This window comes from Sus scrofa, chromosome 1 (genome assembly GCF_054392235.1).
Source record: "Sus scrofa isolate SSC_HxYL_T2T_F1_AM1 chromosome 1, Sscrofa_HxYL_maternal_Yorkshire_Landrace_v2.0, whole genome shotgun sequence".
NCBI classification, from domain to species: Eukaryota; Metazoa; Chordata; class Mammalia; order Artiodactyla; family Suidae; genus Sus; species Sus scrofa.
This window is the reverse complement of record NC_139383.1, coordinates 243780914-243801629: the sequence shown is the minus strand read 5'-3', so window position 1 is coordinate 243801629 and position 20716 is coordinate 243780914. Positions and strand designations below refer to the sequence as shown.

The 20716-nt window shown below is 35.6% G+C and overlaps 1 long non-coding RNA gene across 1 annotated transcript in view; it reads right to left on the bottom strand.

The window, feature by feature from the left end:
* Positions 1–6360, bottom strand: part of LOC102163669 (uncharacterized) — an 81728-nt gene extending 75368 nt beyond the window's left edge. The window contains exon 1 of the long non-coding RNA XR_014823211.1: positions 6279–6360. This is a non-coding gene — a long non-coding RNA (uncharacterized LOC102163669). The remainder of the gene's footprint in view (positions 1–6278) is intronic.
* Positions 6361–20716: the final 14356 nt, after the last annotated feature.

Here is a 20716-nt window from a genome sequence, read left to right as displayed (position 1 = left end):
CTATATACTATCTATAAGAAACTTACTTTCAACATTATGCTATAGGTAGTTCAAGGTAGAAGGATGGAGAAGATATATCACGTGAACATTAATCAGAAAAACCAAGAGTGGCTATGTAAATATCAAGTAAAGTAGAATTTAGAGCAATGTAAATTTCTGGGGCAGAGAGGGTCATTATATAAAGATAACAGGAATAATCCACTCAGAATATCTAGTGATACTAAATGTGTACGCACCAAATAACAGAACTTCAAAATACGTAAGACAAATCCTGAAAAAGCTAAAAGGAGAAAATTTAAAATCCACAATTATTATTTGAGACTTCAACACAGAAATTTATAGAACTACCAGAGAGAAAATCAGCAAGGATATGGCAGAACTTAACAACACTAGAAAAGGATAGAGAAGAAATGAACAACAGCATCAACCAATAACTAACATTTAAAGAACACATTCAGTAAGAGCAGAATACACATTTAAATGTCCATGGAACATTCACCGATAGACCATATATTGGGTGATAAAAATACATTATCAAGTTTAAAAGAATTAAATTTGCATAGAATATATTCTCTAGCCAAAATGGAGTCATACTATGAGTCAATAACAGAAAGACAACAGAAAAATCTTCAAACACATAAAAACTAAACAACATAATCCAAAATAATCCATCAGTCAAAAAGGAAGTTCAGAGAAAATATTTTAAACGCATATAATAAAACAAAATTAAGATATCAAAGGATCAAAATTTGTGGAATGAAGCTAAGGAATTCTGACAGGAAGTTTATAGCACAAAATTGGGAAAAAGAAACTATTTCAAAGTAACAATCTAACTTTCTATATTAAAATACTAAAACAGGAAGAGGAAAAGAACATTAAACAAATAGAAAGAAGGAAATAATAAAGAAAAGCAAATCCATGAAACTGAAAACAGAAAAATAGGGAAAAATCAATAACGCAAAAGACTGGTACTTTGAAATAAACAATCTAAACAATGATGATCTAACAAGAGTTAGAAAGATAAAAAGAAAGAGAGCACAAATCACAAATATCATAAATGCAACCAGGGATATCATGACCTATCCTGCAGGTTAATAAGGGAAATCTATTTATGAACAAATCTACACTCTATATTCAAAAATGTAGATGAAATGAACCAATGCTTCTAAACCTAAAACTAGCAAAACTCAGCCAGGATGAAATAAGTAATCTTACTTTTTCTATAACAATTATAAACACTGAATTTTTCATTTAAAAATTTCCAAAAGAAATATTCAGGCTTAGATGTTAAAACTTTTATCCAGAAGTAAAAGAATGAACTTACACGATTGTACAAGAACTAGAAGTTCTTGCATGAACTTGTATAAGGCCAGTACTACACTGACACCAAAGCCAGACAGAGAGAGTATAGAAAGTAGAAAACTACAGACCAATGTTTTTTATGAAATTAGCTATAAAAATCCTTCACCAAATATTAGCAAATTAAATCCAGAAATACATAAAAAGAAGCATATACCATGACCAAGTGGGATTTGTTCCAGTTATGCAAAGTTGGTGAAATACTTGAAAATCAAACAATGTAATCCCCCATAGCCAATAGATTAAGAGGGGAAAATCATGTGATCATATCCATCAATGAAAAAAAAATTTGAAAAATCCAATCTCATTCATGATTTAAAAAAAAAAAAAGAAGAAAAAAAAAACAAACCTCCAAGCAAACTAGGAAAAGAAACATACAGAAACTCGTAAGGATGGTCCATAAACAACCTATACCAACATTATACTTAATTGCAAAAGATTGAGTGTTTTCTCTATAAAAATCAGAAACTAGGAAGTGATATCTGCTTTCACCACTTTTATTAAACATATTACTGGAAGTTCTAGTAAAAAAAAAAAGCAAAAATAAATACATAAATTTAAAAGTTAACTTTAATAATTTTTTCTTTAAAAGACAAAAGGACTATTCCTATTACATTGCGTAAGAAGGAGTATATCCTAGAGTTCCCATCATGGCTCAGCGAAAACAAATATGACTAGTATCCATGAGGACACAGGTTCCATCCATGGCTTCGTTCAGTGGGTTAAGGATCTGGCATTGCTGCGAGCTGTGGTATAGGTTGTGGACACAGCTAGGATCTGCTGTGGCTGTGGCGTGGGCCAGTAGCTACAGCTCCAATTCCACCCCTAGGCTGGGAACCTACATGCCGCAGGTGTGGCCCTCAAAAAAAAAAAAAGAAGAAGAAGAAAAAGAAGGAATATATCCTACTGAATGTTGAATAAGAATATATCCTACTATATTTACTAAAGAAAACATAAAATTGTATCTGCAGATGAGATGATAATGTAAATGGATAAAAGACCAAAGAATCCACAAAAAACTTACAGAAATAACCCCTGTTAGTTTATAAATGTTTTAAGTAAAAGATCAACACAATTTATCAATTTTGTTATTATATATTAATAACATGTAGAGCCTAAATAAAAATATATCGTGCCATTTACAATGGATATAAATTTTAAAAATACTTAAATCTAGGCTTAATACGACATTTACAGGATCTCAATGCTGAAAATTACAAAATGCTGATGAAGGAAATTTTAGAAGTCCCAAACAAATGGACAGACATACTTTGTTCACGGATTAGAAGATAATACAAAGATGACATAAAAAGACGTCAATTCTCCCCAAATTAATAGGCTAAACGCAATTACCCTTAAAATACCTTCAGTGTTTTTATGGCTATAAATGAGCTTATTCCAAGACCTATATGGTAAAAAGAGGCTCAAGAATAGCAAAAACAATTTTGTAAAAGAAAATTTAAACAGGAGGAAATAATCTATCCAATTTCAAGATATTGCAGTAATGGAGGATATATATATATATATATATACACACACACACACACATATATATATATATATATATATATACACATATACATATATAAAACACAGAATAGAGAACCCAGAAATAAACCCACATAAATACATTTAACTTATTTTTGACAGCAGTGCAAAAGCTTTCAAAGAAGAAGAGAATTAAAAAAAAAAAAAAAAAAAAAAAAGGCACTGAAGTAATTGGACATCCCTAGGCAAAAAAAAAGAACCTTAACTTAAACCTCTAAACCTTTTACATAATAGTTCAAAGTGGATTATAACCTTAAGTGCAAAAGCAGAAAATTTTTAGGAAAAAAAATAGAAAATGTCTGGTTTCTAGAATAAGGTGAATCATTCTTAGACTTGACACCAAAAGCATGATCAATAAAAACAAAATTTGATAAATTGGATCTCATCAAAAATGAGTTAAAAATGCATCATAGAAGACACTTTTAAGTGGGTGAAAACAAATTACACACTGGGAATACCTATTGGAAAATCCCACAGGAGACAAATGACTTGTATCTATAATATACAAAGAACTCTCAAAACTCAACTTAAAAAATACAATTAGAAAATAAGCAGAAAACAGCAAAAGATATTTCATGGAAGAGAATGTACACATGATAAAAGCTGCTCACCATTAGCTGTTAAAGAAATGCAAATTAAGACCATAATGAGATATGAGAGAGTAACCAAAATATAGTAACAACATCAAATATTGGCAACTATATGGGAAAACTGGATCATATCACCGATGGGAATATAAAATGGTTTAGCCATTCCAAGACATAGCTTGACAGTCTTTCTTAAACCTAAAAGTGGAATCACCCTACAATCCAGCAAGTGAATTCTTGAACATTTAACCCAAAGAAAAACTTAATTAAGCTCCTGCAGAAACTTACACATAAATGTTAATAGCAGTTTTATTTGTAATAGCCCCAAACTGGCAACTACCCAAATGCCTTTCAATGGGTGAATGTTTAAACAAATTGTGATAAACTTTTTATGACAGCATACTACTTAGCAAAAAAAAGAACAAATTAATAAATGCAAAAATTGAAATGAACTCCAAAGGAAATGATGCTAAGTAAAAAATGTTAAAGTCTCCAAAGTTAAAGTAATACATGATTATGTTTGCATACTATTCTTAAAATAACAAAACTGTGGAGATGGAAAGCAGATTAGATGTTGCCAAGGGATAAAGATGAGGGTAGAAAGTGCAAGGGAGGAACTTGGTGAGGTTTTTGTGGTCCCACTGTGAATAACGTTGCAATTTTGGTTTTAATCACTAAAGACTTTTTAAAACAATTCCTAAAAAGAGGTGTCCAGATATTCCTCAATAGCAGCAGATTAGAGGTCCAGCTTCCCAAAATGACAGCTTTAAAAGAGATCATACTGATTCACTGTGTATGTCAGTTTTAAAAAAGGCCAGTCTCAATAATTAATTTGGTACATGTCTTAACCAAATTATTCTGTGTATCCAGCTATATACCAAATGGACTAGCAGGATTTTCAGTACATTCAATCTTGTTTAAGACAGTAAATCTTATAAGACAGTGTGTGTGGGTATATATACATATATATGTTATATACACATATATATATAAAACATAAACCTCAGCTACAGTTAGATCTTATAGGAAGACGAAAATAAGTAGCAGCAATTTAAAAGCTTAAGCAGTGGTTCCTAAATTTGGTTGCGTATGAGAATCATCTGAGGAGCTCTTAAAAAACCTTCACACCCAGGATGCAAACTAAAATAAAATCTCTGATTCTGTGAGTCTGAGTTCAAATATCAGTCATCTTAAAGCTCCTCACACGATGCCAATGTCTAGCCCAAATAGAGAACCAGCAGATTTACAGAAGGGGATATTTCTACAAAGACCTCTTAATAACACAGCCTTTCACCCAATCAGACTTACCTCTCTCAAAATGGGTAAAGAAGGCTGGATGTTGTCCAAATTGCTAAATTTTAATTAGGACTTGTGACTTGACCTAAACCTAGATCATGTTTCCCCTAAATATCAGGTCATTCTCTAAGCTTTTCAAACCAGGGCAAAGGAGTTTCCCACGGTAAGATTTTAAGCACTCACACAGGGGAAGTCCCTGGAAAACCCAGGGGCACGGTCACTCTAAGTTGAAATGTAAAGCTTTCTAAATAATCTTGCCACTGCTCCCAGGTACTAGTCTCTGCCAACTGGTGAAGAAAAGACATTCTTCACTGCTGCCACGGCAGATGCTGTTCTACTTGTCCAAATCTTTTCCAGGAGCGAGTTCACTTACTCCTCTCCACCTATGCTTTGGCCCTCTTACAGTGCAGGTATTTGCAAACTTTAAGGTGAATGAAAATCATCTGGAAGGCCTGTTATAACAGATTCCTGATTCCTCACCAGAGTTGCTGATTCTATAGGTCTGGGGCAGGGTCCTAAAACATTAATATCAGGGGCTGCTGATAAAGCTGGTTACCCCATACAAGCTCCTGCACCCTGCTCACAGTGAGGCCAAACAAACCGAAACGAAGTTTGGAGCAGAGAAAGGTTTATAGCAGGGCCATGCAAGGGGAGAGGTAGCTCCTGATCCCCAATCCTCCAACTCCCCTAAGCTTTTAGGTAAAGCATTTCTAAAGGCTAGTTGAGGGAGAGGAGTCCCAGGGCATATCATCAGCTCGTGCACAATTCTCTGAATGGCTGATGGTGAAGTTAACAGGGAGGTTAACATTATCAATCATTAGGCACCAGAAGGTCTGGGGGGCTGTATGCTCATGATTGTCAAGCAGTTAATTTCTTTCATTTGTGGGGGTGGGTTTTACCATCTGAAAAACCCAGGAAATATGCAGGATACTGTTACCTGGGTACTTTACAGAGAAGCTACAGCAGAAGAATGGGGGAGAGGTCTTTCCTGGGAAGGCCCTATAGGGTCCTGCTTGGTTACAAAGAGACCATACTCTAAGAACCACTATTCTAGGGGCTTGGCATGTTAAGAAAGTAATGGAAGAATCCCTTCCTAGATCTAGATTCTAATATTGCCAACTCTTTTTTTGGGGGGTGATGGGGGGGTTAGATTTGTCTTTGGTTGCACTTCTTGTTTATTTATATCAAAGCTTATTTGAGGCAGTGCACTCAGGGGTCCTGCAGATCTTGCTTCAACAGCCTTTGAACAGAACAGACCCTGAGACACCCCTGCTCCAGCCTCTGACCACCCTCCAACCTTTTTTCCAGTTGCAACCTTCCACATCAACCACTCAGCTATATGTAGCCTCCAGACCCAGCCAACACCATTTTTTGAGCTTAGCTTCTTATTACTGATCAACAATGAGCTCCTAAATTGGTCAGAATTATTCCACCAAGGTGGAGGCCATTGTCAAACACCTGGTCAACATGCAGGCCTTCGACACTTACCCCTCGCTGGGCTTCTATTTTGACCACAATGATATGGCTCTGGAGGATGTGGGTCAATTTTTTCGCAAATCGGCTGAGGAGAGGTCCACGGGCATTCAGCATTTTTTGAAAATGCAAAACTAGTGTGGCAGCCACTCCCTCTTCCAGGACATGCAGAAGCCATCTCAAGATGAGAAAGGTAAAATCCAGGACACTGCTGAAGTTGCCATTCTCATGGAGCAGAACATGAACCAGGCCCTTTTGGATCTGCCTGTCCTGGGTTCTGTCTGTGCAGACTCCCAGCTCTCTGACTTCCCGGAGAGCCACTTCCTGGATGAGCAGGTGAAACTCATCAAGAAGATGGGCACCTGACTAGTCTCTACAGGGAGCTGGTCCCCAGGCTGGGCTAGATGAGTATCTCTTAGAAAGGTTCACCCTTAAGCCTAACTACAGGCTTCTGAAGCCCTTGAGGAGCCCCTCTCTGCAGCCACTAGGCAGCTTTTAACCACCCTGGGGCCCTCTCCCAAGCCTTGGAACAAATGGAAACAATAAAGCTTTCTGTTAAAAAAGGAACAAAAAAAAGCTTATATAAAACACAAGCAGAAGATATATATATATACATATATATATATATACACATATATATATATATATACACACACATACATACACACAAACACACGTGTCTTTTAATATATGAATTGCTCCCACTTTATCTGTATGAACTAAGTTTGTCCCCATATTGGGCTGGTTCTCAAAATCTGCTGCTCATTTGAATTGCCTAAAGAGCTTTAAAAAAACACTGGTGTCTGGGTCCCAGCCCCAGAGATTTGGATTTAATAGGTCCAGGGAGGAGCCTGGGCAGGGGAGCTCTCAGAGTTCCCCAGGTGATTCTAATGAGCAGCAAATTTGTGAGCTGCCTCTTGGCTTCAACCCAGCTGGTGATCAGATATTAAATCCAAGACACATGGGCTATTGCCTGAGCTCTGTTGCTAGGTGTATTCCATTTTCTTCCTCCTAGAAGATTTGTTACAGGGAAAATGATTGACAGTTGTGTTACTTCTCTGAAATGGATTGAAATTTCCAATTAGGGTGAACAGAGGAGGGAGAAGGGGTGACTGCAATAATGTATATCATTTATGTACTGCCCTAGGTGCATAGCTAGAAGCTTTTGCAATTGAAATCGCTCTACTCTTCATGCTAATGGTAATGTTTGTCCTGCTAATGCAGCTGTAAACTTTATAAGCCCATAGGTAGACAGAATCACTAAGCATTTACTCCTCCCCATTGGCCCACTCTCAAGCTCCACTCCAGTTGACCAATACACAAATGTACATCAATGTGATGGAGAGCAAAATAAACATACTGACCTTCAATTCTTCTCCTTTTCAGCTTCCCTCTTATCAGAAGATGTCAGCATTTAGTGCAAGGACAAATGCTTGGCCCTTGGTGAGTAATGTCGACAATGCATCCAAGAGACAAACAGTCCTTGTGGGGTGGTGGGGGGGAGCCTTTCAAAAAGGGTGATGCCCAAAGGCGGCATTTTCAGTCTCAGCTTAGATGTCAAACATTCAAAATAAAAATGGTTATCCAAAATAAGAACGGAAAACAGGAAAGATAACTTCTTATCTCTTTGTAATAAGGCAACCTTCCTTTAAAATTAAAAAATCTTAAACCTTAAATTCCCTTTCCTAATCAAAATGTGCTTTCCCATCTTTAGACCATTACTCTGATTTCCTATGTTATTCATGGTGTTTAATTCTTGAAATAGCACATGACTGAAAACAGAAGCTACCCTCTTGCCTAATATCAACTCAATCTTCTTTTCCTAGGACCTGCCTTCAATGTACAATTTTGGGTTCGCCAACATCATTATTATTTGCCACCGAAATAAGTCGCAGTGTTTTGTCTTTCTAATATATAATTATACAACATATTTTTAATGCAATATAGTTACTATAGTCAATATAGTTAATACAGTTATAACACACATGATATGAGAGCACTTTGATTTTCTTTATCCATGTAGTTTTGAAATTTGACAGTATATTTTGTTATATTCCAGTAAGCCAAATACCTTTGCAAGGATAGAAAAATGAAATAAATCTATAATATTCATGTGTGGTTTGCCCCTGGGGTAGATTACCATAATGAGAGGATATTTGAGCTTTTCCCCAAGTCATTAAAAAACCTCAAGCAAGCAGCCCCTGGTCCTCTCCAGGGGGTGGAAGAAAGGACCTTTAATCATAATAATCCTGGGGCAGGAGGAATCTCGGAAATAAGACATCTGCTTCTGTGCCTTGTTGTTTTGCAGAATAGTAATGATTGCTTTAGCAGCTTCTATTGCCATATGTGTACAATAAGTAAATGAACATAAAATTGCATGAACACATAAAAGAAGGATAAACCCACCCAGCTTAACAAATCCACTCTCTCACCTGCTGTGCCCTGAAACATGAAAAAAAGACTCACTGGATCATAAGGATTAACAAAATAACAGTCTCTGCTAACAATATTGACAAGAAACATAAGAATAATTTGTCTGATGTGGAAGCAAGAGAATAGCTGCTTAATTCTTAGCCCTGCACTTTTCCATCACTTTTATCCTATCACGAGAATAAAAATTACCTATACATTTGCCTTAGAAGAAATTAAAATTTAGCAGTCCAAACATTTTTTTTAAATTTTGTTTTCCCTCCAGCAGGAAATGAAATACATGACTGAGTTTCCGTCATCATTCATAGCGTCAATGTGGAAAACATTAGTGTTGTGAATTTAAATTCAGTAAGATAAGAAATTTTCAAACTGATCTTCCCAAACCACAAATAATTAACTAATATTGTGTATAGTGCTAAAATCTTAGAGACTTTTTTGAAATTTAAAGAGTTCTGAAAACATTAACTAACTTATCATCATATTTCTCATGCCTCAGAACTGGATATTATTAAATACCTTAATATTTATCAATGAATAAATGTTTGTTAATTCTCACTGCTACAATAAAGTCATACTATCGATAAAAAGAAGGCTTATTTTGGATTTAGCAAAATAGGATGGGAGAAGATTTTTGTGTGCTAACTATGGTAATAATTAAATGTGTAAAATAAATAAATGTCATATATGTTTTGGTCATTTTAAAATATAATTAATATCTTCAGTTTCACTAGCCTTTAACTTTTCATGTTTCCACTCTAATGAGGTGGTTACATGCACAGACAATAAATCCAAGACCCAGGTTCAAGTTCATGACCAACACTCACTGCCTCTGTGACCTTGGGCAAGTTATTTAACCAATCTATGCCTTCATTTCCTCAATAGAATAGTTCCCATAATAATCACCAGGCTCACATACATATTATGAGTTAAATAAGAGAATAAATTCAAATTCCTTAGTATAGGGCCAATCATATAGTAAGTAACAAAAAAAGTGTTGCTTGACACAATTATATACTTCCCAATAGACTTCTTTTTGCAATTTTTTGCTTCCTTTAATAACCTTCTTCTTCGATGTCACCTATGTCCTTACATTTAGTTCCTTTTATTTTCCTGTTAAAAAAACTACCTTCAAAATGGATAAGAAATGAGTTTCTACTCTACAGTACAGGGAACTATATCCAATCTCTTGGGACAGAACATAATGGAAGATAGTATGAGGGAAAAAATGTGAATATAGGTATATGTATGACTGGATCTCTATGATGTACAACAGAAATTGACATAAGACTGTAAATCAACCTTACTTTAATTTTAAAAAGTTGTTTAAATAAAAATAAAAATAAACTACCCCTTTAGCCTATTTCTAATGGTTTATCATTCCTTTTATAAACTTTCTTTCTTATCACCTCTCAACCACCATATATAGAAGGCATATTTACTTGGAAGCTGATGAAGCTTAACTTCATGGTCCCACAACTCTATGGGTTTCTTTTTTGGGTTCAAGGAAGAGCCCTAGGAATTAGTTCATGTAATCATAATATGATTTTTCAAAATTTTCAAAAGTGAGATATTTTACCTTCAATCAGATAAGACCACTGTCTCTTTCTTTTCCAATTTTCTATCATGTTCCCCTTATGTTGGGTCATATTGGAATGGCCACAGGCTTTTTAAAAATCTGGCCAAGGAGAAGTTTCAATTGAAGATATTATGTGATTTTTAGATACTAATTGACTATATACTGTCCCATTATAGGAATGACTTCCATAAATATTCCTACTACCTACTCTACTGACTTAACTACCACAAGATACAGAAACAGAACAAAAGTCATCTTACAACATGGTTGTGTCCTACAGTTCACAGCTCTGAAAGTATGTATATTTGAAGAAGAAAAAAAAAATTGCGTAGTGTAAAGCCAGAAGTTATTCTGTGGAAAATCATTTCAATCATAGGGGCATGTAAAATATAAGTCAAAGATTCAGTTCTCAACAATGCCTAGTCAAAACAGAAGTTTTATTTTGTCAAGAATATACTCCCATCAATTATAATGTGTGCATAAAATGGATTTGTGTCAAAGAGTATTTTATCAGAATTTCTATGATGCACAAACCTATAATAGTAGTGAAATCAGTAATGCATTTGTAATAGTATTTAGAGGAAGAAATCTGAAAAGTTTTTCTCAAATTAATGAAATTTAATATGACATTATAAATAATAAATTGTGAAGTTGAAATAAACATTTCTAAACTCTTAATAACGATAAGCAAATTCTTTTTTTTTTTTTATTTTCCCACTGTACAGCAAGGGGGTCAGGTTATCCTTACATGTATACAAGACAAATACCATATGATATCACTTATAACTGGAATCTAATATCCAGCACAAATGAACATCTCCTCAGAAAAGAAAATCATGGACTTGGAGAAGAGACTTGTGGCTGCCTGATGGGAGGGGGAGGGAGTGGGAGGGATCGGGAGCTTGGGCTTATCAGACACAACTTAGAATAGATTTACAAGGAGATCCTGCTGAACACATTGAGAACTATGTCTAGATACTCATGTTGCAACAGAACAAAGGGTGGAGGAAAAAATGTTCATTGCAGCACTATTCACAATAGCCAAGACATGGAAACAACCCAAATGTCCATCAACAGATGATTGGATTCGGAAGATGTGGTATATATACACAATGGAATACTACTCAGCCATAAAAAAGAATGACATAATGCCATTTGCAGCAACATGGATGGAACTAGAGAATCTCATACTGAGTGAAATGAGCCAGAAAGACGATAAGCAAATTCTAATCAACCATGGTCTATAAGAAATCCATGTCTATAAGCTACAAAGTTTATTTCTTAGATTTTATTTCTAAAATACAAAAATTGGCATATGAAGAGACAATTAAAGAATATGTAGTTAAAAGTGTGATGGAAAAGTTCTGTAGAGATATATCTTGCACTAGTTAATTTTTAATGTTATTTTTCTATAATTTGTGATACCTATAATATTTGATAGCATTATTAAAACTGTAATTTGAAAATTGCCACTTCCACATAGAATGAAATATTTTGAAGCAAAATGAAGTTTCCACTGAGAAAAAATTTTAAAAGCCAAATTAAATATCCAGCACACAACTAAAAATTTCTAGGCAACTTAAAAGAGAAAATTATATCACTAAAATTCTAAGAGAAGAAGAGATAATACAAAAATATTTATATAAGATATTTGTGTATCTTTATCAAGAAAAGACTTTAAAATCATCAGAATTGGAAGTACCCATCGTGGCTCAGTGGTAACGACCCCAACTAGTATCCATGAGGATGAAGGCTTGATCTCTGGCCTCACTCAGTGGGTCAAGGAGCCAGCGTTGCCGTGAGCTGCAGGGTATGTAGGTCACAGACGTGGCTCAGATCCTGTGCTGCTGTGGCTGTGGCATAGGCCAGCAACTGTAGTTCCAATTCGACCCCTAGCCTGGCAACTTCCATATGCTGTGGGTGTGGCCCTAAAAAGAAAACAAACAAACAAAATAATCAGAATGAATATCACATTTTATTTATTTATATATTTTATTTTTATATATTTATATTTTTATGTTTACAGAGAGAACTTAAAGCCCTAGTTAAGGCAGTGAAAATAGCCATAGCAGTGGGAGTAAAAAGAAATGGTCATATTCAAGATACATTCTGTCAGTAAAAGTCTAATCTGATTGCATGCACGGGATGGAGAGAAAGAGCGGGGAAAATCAATGTTAACTTCAGAGATTCTAGTGAAGATGGGATTGCCATTACCTAACCCAAGGAATTCCCATCATCCCCATGGTCTAGGAGAAGGTCATAGAGGAAGAGCTAATCAGTGAGAAATAAAACTCCCAATGTCTCCAACTCCTTATACCAGCTTTGTTTTTCGACTCATACAAAGCAGCATCTCGTTTAAGGGGAAAATCATTAAACTGATAGTCAAATTAAATAACATAGTTCAAGTCACTTTACCAGTGGGTAGTTCCTCCACAGTTTAGAAGATCATGCTCACAATCTTCCTCTTCATGCACTCTGGAACACATTAGCCATTTCTCTAAAGTTTCCACTTCACACAGCAGACCAGAGACGACGTTAGCCCACAATTAAAAGCTTGGCATGAGATGGTGTCAGCCCCATGTAGAACTCTGGCAAAAGTCATACCATAGCCCAGCTTTGTAGAGAGCTCTTCATGGAATCCTGGCAATAAACTCTGCCATAATAATGTGATTCTGTTTTTCATTTGGTGTTCTTCCTTGCTTAAACTTTCCCTGGCCACTCTGACAAACAAACTGTCAGGCATGCCTGGACTACTCATTAACTTTAATCCATTTAATGTCATCCAGATTCCAAGAAAATTATTAACAATAAAGAGGGAAATTTGGAATATGGTAACATTTAGGTGCCTGAAATATACAGGTAATTGAATCCAGCAAGTAGCAAATTATTTGGATCTCAAATATGCCAGTAGAATAGCAGAGTAATATCGATTTAATGTAATTCTCCTACTAGAAACACAGTAAATTCTGAGTGAATTTTGAAAAAGTTAAAGCACATAGTTGAAATTAAAAGAAAGGAACACCTGGAGGTTTCAGAAAGTAATAGAGAAATTAAACTAAGAAGGAAAAAAGAAGACTGATGTCTATGGGTTCTGTTCTATAATATAGTAGAGTATAGTACAGTATAGTACACTAAGAGGAGCTGGAGCTAGAAAACTAACATTACCTCAAGGCCAGAGATTTAGATTCAGAATGGAAGAATATTGAGAAGCTGGTACATATATCCTATGCAAAGTTCATGAGAAACTACTCAGTCTATTAAAAGGGCCAAGGGAGGTGGTGAGGAAGATTGACATTTGTTTAAAACATTCAGGTAGAGAAAACATTAACATTTCTGAAAAGTACAACTGTCCTTCCCAGAGTTGTGATGCCCTGGTTGTCACTAACCTGTAATGCCCGGTATGGATCAGAAACTGCAAGGTGAGTAATTCAAAGAAAATGAGCTACAGAATAGATATTGCTATCGTAGGACCTCATCAGAAAATTAAAACCAGAAATTTTAAATAAGCCAGAGTAGATAGTATCCTAACCATAACGGAGTAATTCCTAGAAAGTTACTTTAGTTATTTAAGTAATATTCAATGCATTTCCATAGCTGGAACATTTTGAAGCATTCTAAACATACACAAACAATTCACTTACAACTTATATATCCCACCATCCAAAGCAAAACTCACTTAAGAACTGTACCTGTGGAAAATGTGCAGCACTATGGAAAAAAGAAAAGTTGTTCACCATAAAAAACTTAAAAGTAAGAAAGATAATATCTAATTTTTAATTTTTTTTTCTTTTTAGGGATGCACCTGTGGCACATGGAAGTTCCCAGCTTAGGGATCAAAGTGCAGCTAGGGCTGCCAGGCTACATCACAGCCACAGCAAGGCAAGATCTGAACCGTGTCTGAGACCTACACCACAGCTCACACCAATGTGGGATCCCTGATCCACTAAGTGAGGCCAAGGACTGAATCCACATTCTCAGATGCTAGTCAGTTTCATTTCCACTGCACCACAATGGGAACTCCCTTAATTATTCTATATATTTTTTTTAATTTGGGAAGATCCCAAAATAGGAAAAAACTATGTAAAGATGAAGATTTAAATATTTAGAGATTAATGGATCTCATTTATAAATATATTTTTAAAATTAAATCCCTCAGAGGCATAAAAGTGTCTCAAGATACGGTTAAATAAGCATGAGAGAACTTCAGTTATTGAATATCCTTGGTTAGCTATTAAGACCTTTCATGAGCAACTTGATTTTTATGGCATTACACAACAAAGGGCAGGATATTTTGCAAAAGTCTTGGTCCTCTTTTTGGCCTGCTTTTGTGTTTTTAGCCTTCATTTTAAAGTCTGTTTTGTCTGATAGGAATATTGCAACTCCTGCTTCCCTGTGTTTCCCATTTGCAGAAGTAACTTTTTCCATCCCCTCACTTTCAACGTATGTGTCTCCTTTGTCCTAAGGTGAGTCTCTTGTAAACAGCATATTGTACGCTCTTGCTTTTTTATCTAATCTGCCACTCTGTGTTTTTCTATTGGAGCATTCAGTCCATTGACATTTAATGTAATTATTGATAAATACGTGTTTATTGCCATTTTTAATCTTGTTTGCCAGTTGATTCTATATTTCTCCTTCGTTTCTTTTTTTGGTTGGATGCTTTCCTTTTATTTTATGCTTGTGTCCTCTCCTTTTTAGTTTTTGTGAATGTATTATTTGGTTTTGACGTGTGGTTGCACTGTTTTTTTAATTATGTTAATGCCTTCCTGTTTCTGCTTGCTTTAGCCTGATAGTCATATAGGCTCAAAGACATTACTAAAAAAAAAAAAGAAGAAATAAAAATAAAAATGACTATATTTTCTTACTTTCCTTCCCCACATTCTATGATCTTGTAGTCTTTTTTTAACATCTTCATGTGTGTCCCTTTGCCGTTCCTTGTGTTTATCATCACTTTCACAGTAAGTTATTTTTTCCTCTTTTAGATCTATATGTTGGCTTATTTAAATGATAACACCTTCTCCCACAAACACTTAAAAAAAAATCTACATGTAGAACGATTTGCACAAAACATCTACTGAGCACTGGCAGAAGACCATGATTCTCTAAAGAGGGCAGGAAACTCTCCACATAACCGGGTGGAAGAAAAGGAAAAAAAGAGAGAGAGTAGAAAAGGAATCAGGATGGGACTAGTATTCTGGAGAGGAAGCTGTGAAAGAGGAAAGAACTGCATCCTGGAAGGGCACCTAACTGATGGGAAGATTAGCCGAAATGGAGTGACCTCAGGGCCTCAAAGAAGAGTACAGCAGCTGGATTGAGGAGGGCAAAGCAGAGAGAGAGCCAAAGGGACCATCAGTGCCACCTCCTGGGACCCCACTGCCTGAGATATTTGGAAGGGGTCGCATATCAAAACTAAGGCTCTGGAAGTCAGTTCTTTGGTGAGGACTAGGGTTGGTTGTGTGGAGAGAACCTAGGGGGCTAGAGGGCAGTGTGCCAAGGGCTGGGGAGCAGAACACCTATGCAGTCATTTCAGGCTCCAGAGGTGGGTGTGACCTGCCACCACTAGGGATCCGTGAATAGGCACTACCTGTGGCCCTAGTCCCCTCAGAGGTCAGCACAGAGGAGGGCACTGCAACCAAACACCACCTGTTGTTGCTCTCACTTCCCTGGGAATATACATACCCTGTCACTGCCACTGCCAAATGTTCTGGTCACTACTTACACATGCCTGAGGGTCATTGCCACTTCCAAGGACCCTGAAACTAGGAGGAACCTGTGTCACCTTCCTGTGGTTCCTTGCCACTGTCAAGAGCCCAGCAACCAGGCACTGGCTACTAGCCCTGCCCATAGCTTCCATCTCCCTGGAAGCACATGCAGGACCCTACTGAGGAGATAACAACCTGCATACATTGAAGAAAGAGACAGCAAGCATCCAAAAAAGCAACCCTCATGCAAAAAATGAATAGTAGTAAGACCTCACAAAATACCCAGGGGTGCTCTTACATATAAATATCCCTCCAAGACCACAGTATTTGGTTTTGCTAAACTCATAGAATAAGAAAATATAAACAAAAAGAAGATTCTCAGGAATCAGTCCAAGCTGAAAGAACAGAATTCCCCTGATGAAGCAAATGAAACAATGAAAAAGACCTCTGCAGTCTAACATACACCAAGTTCAAAAAGGATACATTGAAAAAACTGAAGGAATTAAGAATGAATATGAAGGAATTAAGAATGAATATGAAGGAATTAAGGGCAGATATAAATAGTAATGCAGATTAGTTTAGAAAGGAACTAGAAAATATAAGGTGGAGCCAAGAAAAATTAGAAAATTCATTCACAGAGATGCAAACTGAGTTAAAGGCACAAAAGAATGGAATGAATAATGCAGAGGAAAGAATTATTGACTTGGAAGAGAGAATAATGAAAATCACCCAGTCAGGACAGTAGACAGAAAACCAAATGAAAAAACATAAAAGTAATATATATGAGATTTATGGGATATTATAAAGCAGGCCTATCTACACCTCCAGAAGGAAATGAAAAAGAAAAGGGGATTGAAAATATATTTGAAGAAATTATGGCTGAAAACTTTCCAAAACTAAAGGAAACAGATATCAAGACATGGGAAGCACAGAGAGCCCCAAACAAGTTGAACCCAAATAGACTCACATCAAAACATATTATAATAAAAATGGAAAAGGTAAAGATAAAGAGAGGATTCTAAAGGCAGCAGGACAAAAACAAATAGTTAATTATAAAGGAACCCCCATAAGGCTATTAGCTGATTTCTCTACAGAAACATTACAGGCCAGAAGAGAGGGGCAAAATATATCCAAGGTCCTAAAAGGGAAAAATTTGCAGCCAGAATACTCTACCCAGCAAAAATATCATTTAAAATAGAAGGGGAAATAATTTCTCCAACAAACAAAAAGTGGAAGAGCACAGCAATACTAAACCCATTTTAAAGGAAATACTGAAAGGGCTTCTCTAAATAAAAAAAAGTAAGAATAAATATGATGGAGGAAATCATAACTGGAAAGAAATCACTTAAGCTAGTATACAGATCTAAAAGAAAAAAAAACTATTGTAAAAGTGACAATAAACACAATGAACAGCAAAAGGATAAACATGAAGATGTTAAAAAAAGCACATCAAAATCATAAAATGTGGGGAAGGACAGTAAGAAAATCTAAACTGTTTTTTTTTTCTTTTAATAAAATGTGTTTGAGCCTACATAACTATCAGGCTAAAGCAAGCAGAAACAGGAAGGCATTAACATAATTAAAAAAACAGTGCAACCACACGTCAAAACCAAATAATACATTCACAAAAACTAAAAAGGAGAGGACACAAGCATAAAATAAAAGGAAAGCATCCAACCAAAAAAAGAAACGAAGGAGAAATATAGAATCAACTGGCAAACAAGATTAAAAATGGCAATAAACACGTATTTATCAATAATTACATTAAATGTCAATGGACTGAACACTCCAATAGAAAAACAGAGTGGCAGATTAGATAAAAAAGCAAGAGCGTACAATATACTGTCTACAAGAGACTCACCTTGGAGTTCCTGTCATGATGCAGTGGTTAACAAATCCGACTAGGAACCATGAGGTTGTGGGTTTGATCCCTGGCCTTGCTCAGTGGGTTAAGGACCCAGTATTGCTGTGAGCTGTGGTGTAGGTTGCAGAAGAGGCTCGGATCCCATGTTTCTTTGGCTCTGGTGTAGGCCAGAGGCTATAGCTCGGATTAGACCCCTAGCTTGGGAACCTCCATATGCTGCAGGAGCGCCAAGAAATGGCAAAAAGACAAAAAAAAAAAAAAAAAAAAAAAAGGAGACTCGCCTTAGGACGAAGGAGACACATACGTTGAAAGTGAGGGGATGGAAAAAGTACTTCATGCAAATGGAAAACACAGGAAAGCAGGAGTTGCAATATTCATATCAGACAAAATAGACTTTAAAATGAGGCTATAAGAAAGACAAAGAAGAACACTATTTAATGATAAAAGGATCCATTCAAGAAGAGGATATTACAATTGTCAATATATATGTCCCTAATATAGGAGCACCCAAATACATGCAACAAACACTACCAGACACAAAATGAGAAATTTATGGGGAAACAATAAGAGCAGGACACTTTAACACCCCACTCACATCAATGGACAGATCCTCTAGACAGAAAAACAGTAAGGCAACAGAGATCTTAAATGACACAGTAGAAAAGTTAGACTTAATTGACATTTTCAGGATATTATATCCAAAAAAAATCAGAATACACATTCTTTTCAAGTGCACAATAAACATTATCAAGGACTAACTACATACTGGGGCACAAAACTAACCTCAACAAATTTAAGAGTACAGAAATTATTTCAAGTATCTTCTCTGGCCACAATGGCATGAAACTGGAAATCAACCACAGGAAAAGAAATGAGAAAAAAAAAACTGACTACATGGAACATGCTATTAAAAAGCCAATGAGTCAGTGAGGAAATCAAAAGGGAAATTAAAAAACACCTTGAAACAAATGATAATGAAAACACAATGATTTAACATCCTTGGGATACCACAAAAGCAGTTCTTAGATGCAGGTTCATAGCGATACAGGCCTTTCTCAAAAAAGAAGAAAAATCTCAAATCAACAACTTAACTTACCACCTAAAAGAATTAGAAAAAGAAGAATAAGCAAAACCTAAAGTCAAGAGAGGGAAGGAAATCATAAAGATCAGAGAGGAATCAACAAAATAGAAATTCAAAAAACAATAGAAAAAAAATCAATAAAACCAATACTGGTTTTTTGAAAGGGCAAACAAAATTGACAGACCTCTGGCCAGACTCACTAAGAAGAGGCGAGAAAGAACTCAAATAAATAGAAAAAATTAAAAAGGAGTAATCTCAACATACTGCAGAAATACAAAAACCATAAGAGAATATTATGAACAATTATATCCCAACAAATTCAACAAGCTAAAAGAAATGGACAACTTTCTAGAGACATACGGCCCACCAAAACTGAATCAAGAAGAAACAGATCAATTGAACAGACTGTTCGCTAGAATGAAATTGAATATATAATAAAAAAACACTCCCTGCAAACATATACACAATGGAATACTACTCAGCCATATAAAAGAACAAAATAATGCCATTTGCAGCAACCTGGCTGGAACTAGAGATTCTCATACTAAATGAATTGTCAGAAAGAGAAAGACAAATATCATATGACATCACTTATATCTGGAATCTAAAATATGACACAAATGAACCCATCTAAAGAAAAGAAATGAACTCATGGACATAGAGAACAGACTTGTGATTGCCAAGGGGGAGGAGGAGGGAAAGGGATGGATGGGGAGTGTGGGGTTAGTAAATGTAAACTACTCCATTTAGAGTGGATAAGCAATGAGATCCTGCTCTATAGCACAGGTAACTGTATCTAAACTCTTGTTATAAAACATGATAGAAGATAATATGAGAAAAAGAATATATATATATATATGGCTGGGTCAATTTCTTGTACAGCAAAAATTGACAGGACATTATAAATCAATTGTAATAAATTATTTTAATAAATAAATAAATTATTTTTAAAAAAGAATAAAATACCAAGGAATAAACTACCTAAGGAGGTAAAAGATCTGTACTCAGGAAACAATAAGGCACTGATGAAAGAAATTGAAGATGACATAAACATATAGAAAGATCGCTGTGTTCATGGATTGGAAGAACTGATATTATAAAAATGACCATACTATTGAAGGTAATCTACAGATTCAACAAACTCTTTAGCAAAATAACAAGGGCACTTTTTACAGATCAAGAACAAATAATTTTAAAGTTTGCATGGAAAAACCAAAGACCCTAAATAGCCAAAATAGTCTTGAGAAAGAGGAACAGAAATGGAGAAACCACACTTCCTGGCTCAGGCTATACACTACAAAGCTGCAATAATTAAAAATTTTGATACTGGAAAAAAGACAGACACAATGTATCATAACAGAGGGCCCAGAAATAAACACATGCAGTTATAGTTAATTAACCTATAACAAAGGCAAGAATATAAAGTGGAGAAAATTCTGGGCTTCTTTATGGATGGTTTCTGTCAGTTTTATTTCTAAATGGACCATGCTTTCCCATGTCTTTGTATAACTTGTCATCTTTTTTTTTTTTTTTGAAAATTTGAGATTCAAATATTATAATGTGAAATCAGGTTCTTCTTCAAGTTGAAATGAAAGAACACTAGACAGTAACTCAAAGCTGTATGAAGAAATAGAGACCTCAAGTAAAGATAAATACACAGGCAATTTTTTTTTCAATTTTTTTTTTGTCTTTTGTCCTTTTAGGGCCTCACCCAGGGCATATGGAGGTTCCCAGGCTAGGGGTCTAATTGGAGCTATAGCTGCTGGCCTATGCCACAGTCACAGCAACACCAGATCCAAGCCG